Raw genomic sequence first — 11,866 nt, 5'->3', positions numbered from 1 at the left:
TTACGGCTACAAGTATCTCAGAAATTCACAAAACAATGGAACTTGTACAAGGCGCGTGAGTTACCGAAGTCAGCAAGAAACTAGTTGCGGATCCAGTGGATCCGGGGTGGAACCGTCCCCTTTTTGTTGGAATTTTATGCAAAAGTTTTGCAAAAAAAAAAAGAAAAGAAACATAGAAAATGATAGGCTGGAATGCTTTTTCTAAAATCTATACATGCAGGTCCACCCCGGTAATCTGATCAAAACATTTAAGTATTATTTACCAATCACAAGGACGAATTTTTGTTCTAGCTTTTTTTGTTCAATTTTAAGGGCATTCCTAGCAGTAATCAAATTTGTTGAGAACGAGCAGGCAGGTAAACACTTCATATGAACCATTCAATGCCGTATTGGTTTTAGTGTCAAAAGATGCAGAAATAAAATTAACTAATGAATTTGCGTTTTAACAAGAGGCTCTCAAGAGCCTGAATCTCTCACCTGGCAAACAATGCCCTATAAACGAAATGAATATATTTTTGTTTGTTGTGAATTAAACTACGTTCTTTAGGTCGGAAGTACCAGCAAAAACATTGTCTACTGTACATGACAAATATGTTGTCGTACCAGCAGACAAAGCCCAAAACGATATCGTTTTTGTCGGCAAAACGTTTTACGTCCAATGTTTATTATCAGAGGTAGATGTAGAAAATAATAGCAGTGATAAGACATGTACTCTACCACACTCTACAAAGAAGAGATTGTGGAAAACCATAAATCTCTTTTGGTCTCTCTACCAAGGACGATGTACTGGATTCCTAAACGCCACAAGAATCCATACAAACAACGTTAGTTGGATCTGCATAATGTACCACCAAACCTCTTTCAAAACTTTTAACTTCTATACTCACAACTGTCAAAGATGGTCTACAGTCCTACCACAACACTTGTTACTCCTGTACTGGTATTAATTCAATGTGGGTCCTGAAAGATTCAAAGGATCTTTTGGAGTCAATCAATTCAATACTATCATCAGAATATAATAGCATTTAAACCTATGATGATACTTCTATTCCCCATATTCAGTTAAAATCCAGACTTAAAAACATTATAAATCCTTGTTTTTTCCAAAAAAAATGGTACACCTAGATATAAATATATAGTTCTTGATAGAGATTCCTCATACTTTGTAAGAAATAATTCCAAATCATCTTCCAGATATACAGAAGAAAGTGTGGTGGACGCGTTTTTCAACAAATAGTCCGCATTCCAATTGGAACAAATTGTGCTCCTCTACTTGCTGACCTTTTCCTTCACTCTTATGAGGTTGACTTTATAGCTGATCTGATCCGAAAGAAAGAATATCGTTAGCTAGAACCTTTAATCTCAGTTTCCAATATATTGATGTATTATCTTTAAACAATCCTATTTTTGGGGATTTGATACATCGCATCTACCCCAAAGAACTTGCGATAAAGGATATTACAGACGCTGTGAAGTCAGTCTCAAACTCTCTGTGGGACAAATTTGCCATTCCAGAAACGGCAAATTTGACATGCTTAAAGAAAAGTGTAGAAGGATTTTTGTTGCTGATCATGTAGTACTATAGTAGCCCAAGCATACCTGACATGCAAAGAGATGAAAACACTATCAAGAAAAAAGTTATTCAGGATTTAAGTCAGATTTCCCATGGAACAATTACTTTTCCCATGGGAAATCTGGAGTTCCTATGGGAAAATCATATATTTTCTATGGGAAATCTACATTTCCCATGGAAACTTGTTTTCCCATGGGATGATTCAATTTTCTCACAGGAACTTTTGTTCCCATGGGAAGTGTTGACTCATGGAAATCTGATAAGCTATTTTAATCATTCTAAAAATCCATTTTTTCTATAATTTCATAATTACAAGCATTTGATTTCTTCAGATAAATTTGTTTCAACCAAGGGAGGTAATTATGCTCCATTCAGCAAAGGGGGGATAATTTTGATGAAATATTATACATTTTTGATGAAATATTATACTTTTTTTTTTAAATATCACAACTTGATAGTATCTTCAACTCTTATACTGTTTTAAAAAGAAATCCAATAAACCTTCTCATGAGTTTTGAAAAATTAACAATTACAAGAACATTTTGCAAGAAATTGAAATAAAGAATTTTTGTTTAATGTGTATTATTTCTTCGAACAGTAGTATTACTGTTTATGTAATATCTACAACAAAATACTTTGAATTGAATGATATCAAAAGGTAGAACAATCACTACAAATAAGAGCATTTTCTTTCTCAGTGATAAGTCACAACTACATTCCATTTGTGTGTCTTCAAACAGGTCTTTTCTTATATTAAAGAATGAACAATTTTCACAATGAAATAAATCTGTCCTGTTAGTACTAGTACAATCAAAAGGTTTAACAAACTCCACATAAAAGTTTTAAAAATATCTATGATCAGGTAGAATAACTATACACTGATGAATCTCACACAAGGTCTTGAACTAAAGCATATCACTTGGTATCTGGTCTGCACAATTCTTTTGCATAAGTAGTCCAAAAAAAACGATCAAATCTTTGAATAAATAATCTTGTATATGACTGGTATCTTGATCTTCATGTAACTAAGGCTTGCTTTCGATAACCCTGAAAAAAAATACCTTAGAATATGAACAATGAGGTATATCGTGCATTTTTTCAAAACTGTTCAGAAGTTTGTATATACTTTTACCATAGTAACAGTGTATTATGTACTTTTAACATAGTAACAGTTGAAGATTGTTCGATGATTTGTCAAGCTTCAAAAACAAGACATTTTTAAGAACAAGCAACCCAAAATAAGTTCATTACTGATACATCTATGTTGTTATAGTGAATTTCAATTGAACCCTTTCTCTGGTCTAATCAGAGTATCAGTTATATTAATTGAGATATGACTTCAAAATATTGAAGTTTACATTTTTCATTCATGAATCACAGTGGTAATTTCCATTAAAAATCTTCATAAACTGAATGTAAAAAATAAATCTTGGAACAATCAATGACACCTTGACAAGTTATCCCATTTCTACCAGTATGTATCTTCCTGGAATTTTGCATACAGCCATACATTTTTTTAACGTTGTGATATTTAAGAATAAATTTATTGTGTAATATTTATATAGACAGTATACATGGTACGCAACTGAGTATTTTAATTAAAAGATGGCATATAAATACTGCAGTGCTTTGTTATCTTTTTAAAAATTCAGTTATATATATATATATACATGTATATGGACATTTAGTCTCACTACATTTGTACAAAAGCTTGCTATCCTTTATAGTAGAAGTTCTAGCAATTTATTCCAATAATCCAAGAATGTTACTGACCAGCATGCCACTTCACATCCTGTATCTGTGTGATGTCAAATCCAAACTCATCCATTTGTTTGAACCTTAATGGAAAATATGACAATACATGTAGTTACAATCTTCCCTATATTACATACATGTACATGTATACAATTCATCATGATAATTACTTTGATTTGAAATACAGATCATCTTTCCATAGTAGATGAATTTTGGAGATAGAAAAAAACTTTCATTCACCTTAAAAAAATGGGATGTTCTAATAAGAATGCACCATCTAAACTGGAATAAATAAGAACAAGTACAGCATCTGAATACCTGAAATTCTAAATCAAACAAGTAGAAAATGTAAATACACACCATTATAACTTCAAGGTGGATATATTTAACTATATACAATTCTTAAGCATCATTAACATTGAAAAAATAGTAATGTATGGAAAAGTTCTGATTTTTACCAAAATAACTTTTTTTCAAGAACTGGTAATTAGTCTCACTCTTAGCACATGTTTCACTGGATATAATTAAAAAAACTCAAAACAGGTCCCATTGAGTTCTTAAAATTGTCCTCCTTGTAAAAATTTTTTATGCTTCTCGTTAACATAAAAATGATAGCGTGAAAAAAAAAAAACATTCATTGCTATATTTTTCAATAATTTCCATGTGCATGTAAGTTTAGAAATATGGTAATAATGTTAATTAACCAGTTACAATGTAAGTACATGTACAAATCAACATACCTAAATGTTCGGGGTCTCTACTCTCCCTAGACAGATGGAGCATGGTGAATAGAAAAGGCCATAGTCACAAAAACCTGTGAATCTTTGAGACCCTGTTTAGAGAAGAGAAATACAGGTATTCATAAATATTATCATAGACATAAGAAGAACACGATCATTATAAATTGTAATACCAGCTAAAATATGACTCACATATTCACAGCATATAATATACTCCTTTCAAAAGCCTTACTTGCATTTTTATTTAAATACCCCAAACTGTGAGCAATCTCTGTGAATGTCAATGGCACTAGCAGTGTGTGGGAGAAAATCTTACAAAAGGGTTTACAAGCATATGTTTGGTAACTTATTTAAACATGTAAAACTCTTTTGTTAGATTATCTCCCACCTCAAGCATAAGATTGCAAGCAAGTTTCATCAAATCCATTAAACAGGTAAGGAGGTTATGCGCTTACAAAGTATACTGATAGTCAGGCAAATGTAAACAAAATGATTGCAACATGGTAATATCCTAAATAAAAAAATTAAATAATAATAATTCTTAATACTAGTACCACAGTTTCAAAATTTATATTTCACATAAAATGTGACAAAAAAGCTCTATTTTTCTGTCATTTAAACTTACACATTAAACATTGAATAGAACCAAAGTAATATAGTACATCTGTTTCTACCTAGGACAGAATGTTGGATGGACAAACTGACAGACATGATGATTTCAATATAGTACCACCCATTTGTTGATGGTAAAACTACTTCCACAAACATTCAAATGCATCTGGTTAACTTTCACCTTCTGGTATGCTAGGTGTGGTAATTACTTGCAATTACACAGGTAAACCATTACAGGTAAATCTTCCTGTATAATGGGATTTGACAGTTTATGCATTTATCTAGGCCATAAAGGTATACATTTGTCTTTCATTTCTAATAATCCTATAAAAAAATAAGTAAAACATTATTTTTTAATAAAATATCTTAATAACAAAATCAACAACACAATTCATTTTCAGATAGCTTGAATCACAACAAATAAAATAAATAATTTGCATATACTAAGAATACACATACAACATTTAAGACCCATTGTATCAGTTGCAGCATTAAAATAAATATAAAATCATATTACAATGTTTGTATCGTATAAAAGTTCACTAATTAAGATGCAGTAAGTGAGAAGCGGCATCTGCGTAGTCTGTCACAGTCATAATCCGCTGCTGATACCTGTCTTTGAGTTGCTGTAGTTGTGTGTTGATGCGTCGGTAAACTGGTCTTTTGGGTGAACGAGCTCCTCCTGCTGAGTACTGGATCACTGTAATTTCTGTCATGGCCTGGGTAGTCTGTAGTAAGTCAATTATCTCGTAGATGTTTGGGTGAGCATGTCGTATTTTTTCTTGATTTTGTTTTGCCAGCCCTCTAAATGGTTTGTAGTGCGAGGTCCGTCTGTCTGGTAGTGGTTCCATAAAAATCTGTTGTTCTCAACCCAGTGTTCGGTAACGTAGTCGGTAAATGTAGTAGTATCGGGTATGTTGTCTGCGTTGTCGATGTCTTGTAGTGCGTTGAACCAGACGTTTTCTACTTCATGCTGGGGGACGAGTGGTAGTACTGCTGCCCGTCTTACAAGTTTAGTGATGTCGGCGTTGTCTTTATAGTAGGTCTGGAGTCCACACTTTTGAGTCTTGCGCCAGATGCATTGCGTGTAGTGGAAGAAACATCCTTTGATGGTCACACCTGGAAATACAGTAGTGGCGGCATTATTGGTGGCAATCTCGTAGTCGACAAATACAGTCTGAGGTTGAAGTACAATGTTGAGTTGGCGAGATATCTCTTTGATGTGGCTGTAGAATCTGATGTAGGTTGTCTGGTCTTTGCCTGGTAGTAAGCCAAATACTAGTGGAAACATGGAACCGTCGATCATAGCATAGATAGTGTATAGTTGATGAAACAGTGAAGGGCATGTGTAAAAGGTGCAATCGCAGAATATAGTATCAGCAGCAGGAATGTAATAAATTTCAACAGACATTAATTAAGGATAAACTATAAAACTAACTTTACAGTTTTCATTTTTTTTATTTCATTAAGTGCATAATTTATTATGTAAATAATTGTATTTTTGTACTATAATCCCAATATTGACAACATGTACTAAAATAAAATATTAAATAATGAAATATTTCATTTAAAACATCATCAAGTTTATTTTGATATTCTCATAACAATATCTTTAAGTACAATTCTTCAGGTAAAATACAGGTGCAATTAAGGTGACCAATAAAGAACAGACTATAATGATTAAAACAACAATTTCATCTTTGTTTATTTAAACCTGTAATTAAATGTATGCAAACCAGGATTAAACCATATCAGCTACCAAATTTCTAGAAAGTGATAATTACAAGAAAAACATGTATAGAAGGGCAAGGATGGTAAAATAGAATTGAATAGACAGGTTTTTGTAATTGCTCTATGTACAACAGAGCTAAAAATCAGGATAACAGGTGTCTGAAAGTCTAAAAAGTCTTTGATTATCAATTCATATATATGGGAGACAATATCCTGAAACTTTGTAACATAGCCTAACAATTTAACTTTATGTAAAGAAAAGTCTCTAAAGATATTGATCATATGATTTGATTGTTGTTGAAGCACATCTACCTAATCGAACATATTTAATGTAAGATAGATAATGACCGAAAGGAGTATTTAGCAGGCATCAAAAACTGTTTAAAAACTTTACTTAAGGACTGTTTTCAATTGCTGGTTAGATTATGGGTTATACAAGACTTCGGGTTGGTTTACTCTTAACAAACCATAAAGGCCCCGTGCAGGTCCGGGTGTTAAAAGAATAGGCCTGCAGCAGCGCTAAGCTTGTCGTACAAGGCGACTAAATAGTGCTCAGAAACCTAGCCGGGGGCTAGGCGCTCTGCCCACAGAGCAACTGGGATGTGTGCCCCAGGTGGTTGAATTGGGTACCCCTGGCGTGTTACATGCTGGGGTTGTCAGGCAATAATACGGAAAACCTGACCGCAAACCATAGTGGTGCACCGTGTTGGGAAAGACGCCACGTTCCTCGCACGTTAAAGAACCCTGCTGTGGCATTCAATAGGAGTATGAACCTTTGCGCTCCGCCACAGGAGCTAAATTGCCCGACCTTACCCATCCCCCTTTTTCCAGTGGCAATCAAAATTTGTCGACCCTATTATCCTTGTGACCCATCCTTTTTTTTTTCATTTCATGTTCATTTTATCATCCATTTCATGTTCATTGTCTGAATATAGCTGAAATATTGCTGCTCGGACGTTAAACCCCAACAACAAACAAACAAACAAAGCATAAAGCGGTTTATGTTGCAGTGTAAACTACCCAAAGTTGATTATATCCCTTAATTTAACCGACAATTGAAAACTGATCTTATATTTTAATTCAAAAACACTAGAAAACAAGAAAAATTCACTGTATATTGTTTATATAATATAAAATCCATATTTTTTTAAACGGGGCCAATAAATGCTGTCAACTGTCAATGGATTGCACCATTTGTAATTTACATGTATGCTTCAAGTGTTTTGGGATACTTCATTGAAGTAGTTTCATAGTTAAGGGGGCTGGCTAAAATACCAAGTTAGATTATATGAAATGGACAATATTGCTCCATAATGCTGAATTATTAGAATTTCACAAAACATTAAAATATTCATTGATAAAAAGTGAATTTTATCCTTATATAAATTTCCTTCCTTGGGAAATCATATGCATGATACATGTTTATAACTGGCTAACAGAGATTTAAAATTATGAATAGAAATAATATTCATCTTATATTCACCCATAAAACTGTCACTAGAAATGCAAAAAGCCCATGCAGTACACAACTTTAAAGAAAGCTACCTAGATGATGTTTGCTGATTTCTATCGCATGAAAAATGAGAAGAAATGTCAACAAAATATGATATATCCAGTAAAAACTAGAGTGCTAGCTTACATTCAAGAACCATGAACTTCACTTCCAATGGTACTAAATTAAATTTTTAAAAACCGTTCAGTTCAATTATTGAATGTAGGACATTTCGGCCAGTAGATTTTTTGGCCTAGGAAATTTAAGCCTTGTACGTTTCGAACAGGAAATTTTGAAAAGGTGGATGTTTCAGCCAAAGTATATCTATTTCTCTCTTTTGATGATTTAGAATAGACATTTTTTTTATTATTTAAAATAAAATAATGGCCAGGGTTGATGCATTGTTTGACAATGAAGTGTAATAATAAGTACTGTCCAAACATGATAGTATATATGCACAGTAATTACTCAATTAATTGAAACCATTTATTTCTCGTTATCTAGTAATTTTCCACGAAAGAATTGAAATAAAGCATTTCCTTTTAAACTTAAAAAAAATATTTACATTTTCAACAAAGTTTTGACACTAAGAGTGTTACGAATCCTTTATCTACCAGTCATTTTGTTTTAAATTTCTAATGTAAGTTTGCTCTGAAGTAAAATTGTGTGCAGTTCTAAAGAGTAATAAATTTGCTTTATTTGAAATCTAAATTAAAAACCAAATATTGAATAAATTTTATCTGCAAAGAATAGCATATAGTACTAAAGTTAAATATTTTCAAGCAAAACGACTGTTTTCCAAAAAACCGAAAAATCGTAGGCCATGCTGAAAAATCCTATACATGTCTGCCCACCCAATTATCTCCCTCTGGAGTTCACCAACAGTAATAATAATCACATTTACATGTGATGCCTACTCTTCCTAAAATAATTACCAAAATCCCTTGAACAGTTTACACCAAATAAAATCTAAATCGTATTTGGCATTTCAACATTTAGACCAACTTTGAAGCGAGAAAATGCATTGCCATTGGCTACTCCTACAACGTAAGAGGTTGGAATTTCGTTCCTCCATACCCCAACCTCTTACCTCCGAGCGCCATATTGCATAACGCTCGTTCCGCCATTCCTTGAAATTGGCTCAATTATAGTAAACTATTTACCATCTAAAACGTTTTATACAGTTTCTTTACCATAACACAGGAGAAAGTGACTAAACTGAAGAATAACAAATGACCTACCTGATCAGAAAATCCAGTAATCCTGGAAATCCTTTGTAAATGCAGTAAATATGAACTTCATATTTGGTTTTTAATTTTTTGAGAGTTTAATTCTGGTTGATAAAATTATGGATTTTAAAATTTGCGAAACGAGCATATCAAATTAACAAATGAATTGCCTTTACCAACTTTAAGTTCGTTTTGTCAAAAATATACTGTATTTCGTAAAATTAGTGACCTAATTCAAAATTGCTGGTCATATTGACACCTGTCTTCATTACAAATGTTTTCTAGGTATTTAACAAATATTTAGGATTTCCGGTAGGTTTAACTTCTTTTATGTAAATAAAGGTCTTATAATATTTTGAAACACATGTTTAGCTATCAATGTGTCACATGGTAGAGGTTAGGATGGCACCAAGTCAGAAAATAGCTTGCCAGACAACCTCTAGCATTGCTGGAGTATGCCATTGGCTATTTTAATCAGTAATGAGAGTGCTGGTTTTGTTTTGACCACCAAATTCATACATTTTTGTCTAGATTAACATGGTTGCAAGGTTACATAAACCATTTAAGCAAAAAGCTTTTCTCAATTATCGATATCCTTACCAAATAAATTGCCATCTTCCTCCTAGTTATTATGTAAGAAACGAGACCGGGATGTAAGAAAGGGGAATGGAGCAACGTGTAAAGTTTAATTATTCTTTATGATTAGTGAAGGCCCTTTCGTCACTCGCGAGTATCGCCTGTTTGACAATAGTTTTCAAAGAGGCTTTACATACCCGAATCATGAATCTTGATTTTACGTTGATAGTTTTTGGTCAGTATTGGGTCTCCCGCGGACGTTCCTTTTTCGTGTGTTTGTTTATTTTTTGTATTTATTTTTTTTTTTAGTTTTTGAACTGTTTTAACATTTTATAAAATTAAATAGGGATTACAATGTATTATAAACCTGTAATTAGTTCTATTAATGTATACAATTCCTTTACAAATTGATAGAATGATGATAAAAAATGTCAGTATGAGCAAGGAGGAATATTTGGAGAAGTCAAGAGATAAATGCTAAATGTGAGATAGTAGTACCAAGGAATTGGAAGGAAGTTAGATGGTCAAAATGTGTATTGGTGTGGAGGGGAGTCAAATGGGAGTATTTTATATTAGGGTATATCAAAAGCAAAGCGAAATTCAAATTTATAGGTATTGATAGTATGAAGTTTGGTTGCATGCCCAAAGTTTATGAATAAAGGAAAAAAATGCATGTAAATTTTGACTGCTTGTCTTTTCAAAATGCCCCTCTGATTCGAAAATTTTAATAAACCATGCAAAAGTTTGGCAAAAATGAGTAGATAATAGCATATGTTTTGGAACCCATTTCCAAATTCACTGGATCTGGGCCTGGTAAATAAACTTGACTCCGATGTGGTGTATTACATGTAAGATATCCGAATGTGTTGATATGGTATTTGTAATTAATTAGTCTGAAAACCGTGTGCCAGAAGCTGACCATGTCCAATCTCACATATGCATATACATGTATAGCCATGGATTGTTAAGTCCTTCAAATATCATTCCTTTTTTATCATTCTTAGATATCATGATTTTAAAAACACACTTTTCACATGGAATGCTAGAATTTTTATTGTAATACGTGCACACATGCATAAATTTGTTGATTAGAGAGTCTCGGGCGCAGGTCGGTACATATTTCCTGTTAATTAAATTATAATGAACGGACGTGTCATTCGATTGTGTACTGTAATACAATACCTTTGATTAATTTTAATAACACAGACTCACAGTAGCGGATCCAGAAGGCGGTCCGTCTAAACACCGCTAAGACCGGTCTCAGTTCACTAAGACCATAAAATAATCAATACGACCCATAAGATGACATTTTTCTGACGTACAAGTACTGCCATTGGAATGATAATATAAAATTACATAAATTACACTAAATTTAGTGTGAAAAGAGTCATAGAATCGTATGATTTATAGTCTTTTGTGCTAAAATTTCAGGCACGTGCCGATAATCCTATGACTGAACAGATACAGACTGAATAAACATTGTCGTGGTTAACAGTTCAAAATTTTCAAGTATATTTCAATAGGGGAATTTATATGGCAAGCCAAAGTGGACAAACATGAGTGTTTTCTAATATTAAAAAATGATTTTTTTGTAATATGAAAAATTCATTTTTAATATTACAAATTTGATTTCTAATATTACTAAATTCCTTTTTTAATATAAAAAAAATCATTTTTGATATAAAAAATTAAATTAAATTTCTAATATCAAAAACTGATTTTCTGATATTAGAAAATGGACTTCTTGTATTCAATTACAATTTTTTAATATTAGAATATCATTTAATAACATTAAAAATATGACTGATTTTGCAATATTGCAAATTGATTTTTTTATATTAGAAATTCACTTTCTAATATTACAAATTAATTTTCTAATATACCAAATTCATTTTCTAATATTACAAATTCAATTTGTAATATTACTAAATGTGTGATATTTTGTAATATTACTAAATCAGGAATTTGTAATATTGGAAAAGGAATTTTTAATATTACAAAATGAATTTCTAATACTAAAAAAAATGATTTTGTAATATTAAAAAATTATTTTATAATATTACAAAATATAATTTTTTGTCCACTTTGGTTTGCCATAAAATTATGTGTGATTTGCAGGGGCGGATCCAGGACTTTAGATTGGAGGGGGGGCACAGTT

The 11,866-nt window shown here is 32.2% G+C and overlaps 1 long non-coding RNA gene across 1 annotated transcript; it reads right to left on the bottom strand.

Annotated features, from left to right (window-relative positions):
- Positions 1 to 2,138: 2,138 nt before the first annotated feature.
- On the bottom strand, positions 2,139 to 9,869 carry LOC148605464 (uncharacterized). The gene is made up of 4 exons (XR_015916124.1): positions 9,733 to 9,869; positions 4,069 to 4,160; positions 3,347 to 3,411; positions 2,139 to 2,620 (listed from the first exon to the last, which is right to left on the bottom strand). It is a non-coding gene; the product is annotated as an uncharacterized LOC148605464 (long non-coding RNA).
- Positions 9,870 to 11,866: the final 1,997 nt, after the last annotated feature.

This window comes from Perna viridis, chromosome 10 (assembly GCF_037379345.1).
Source record: "Perna viridis isolate PV_CMFRI_1.1 ecotype Kerala chromosome 10, ASM3737934v1, whole genome shotgun sequence".
NCBI lineage: Eukaryota > Metazoa > Mollusca > Bivalvia > Mytilida > Mytilidae > Perna > Perna viridis.
This window is presented reverse-complemented; position numbering and strand designations above follow the sequence as displayed.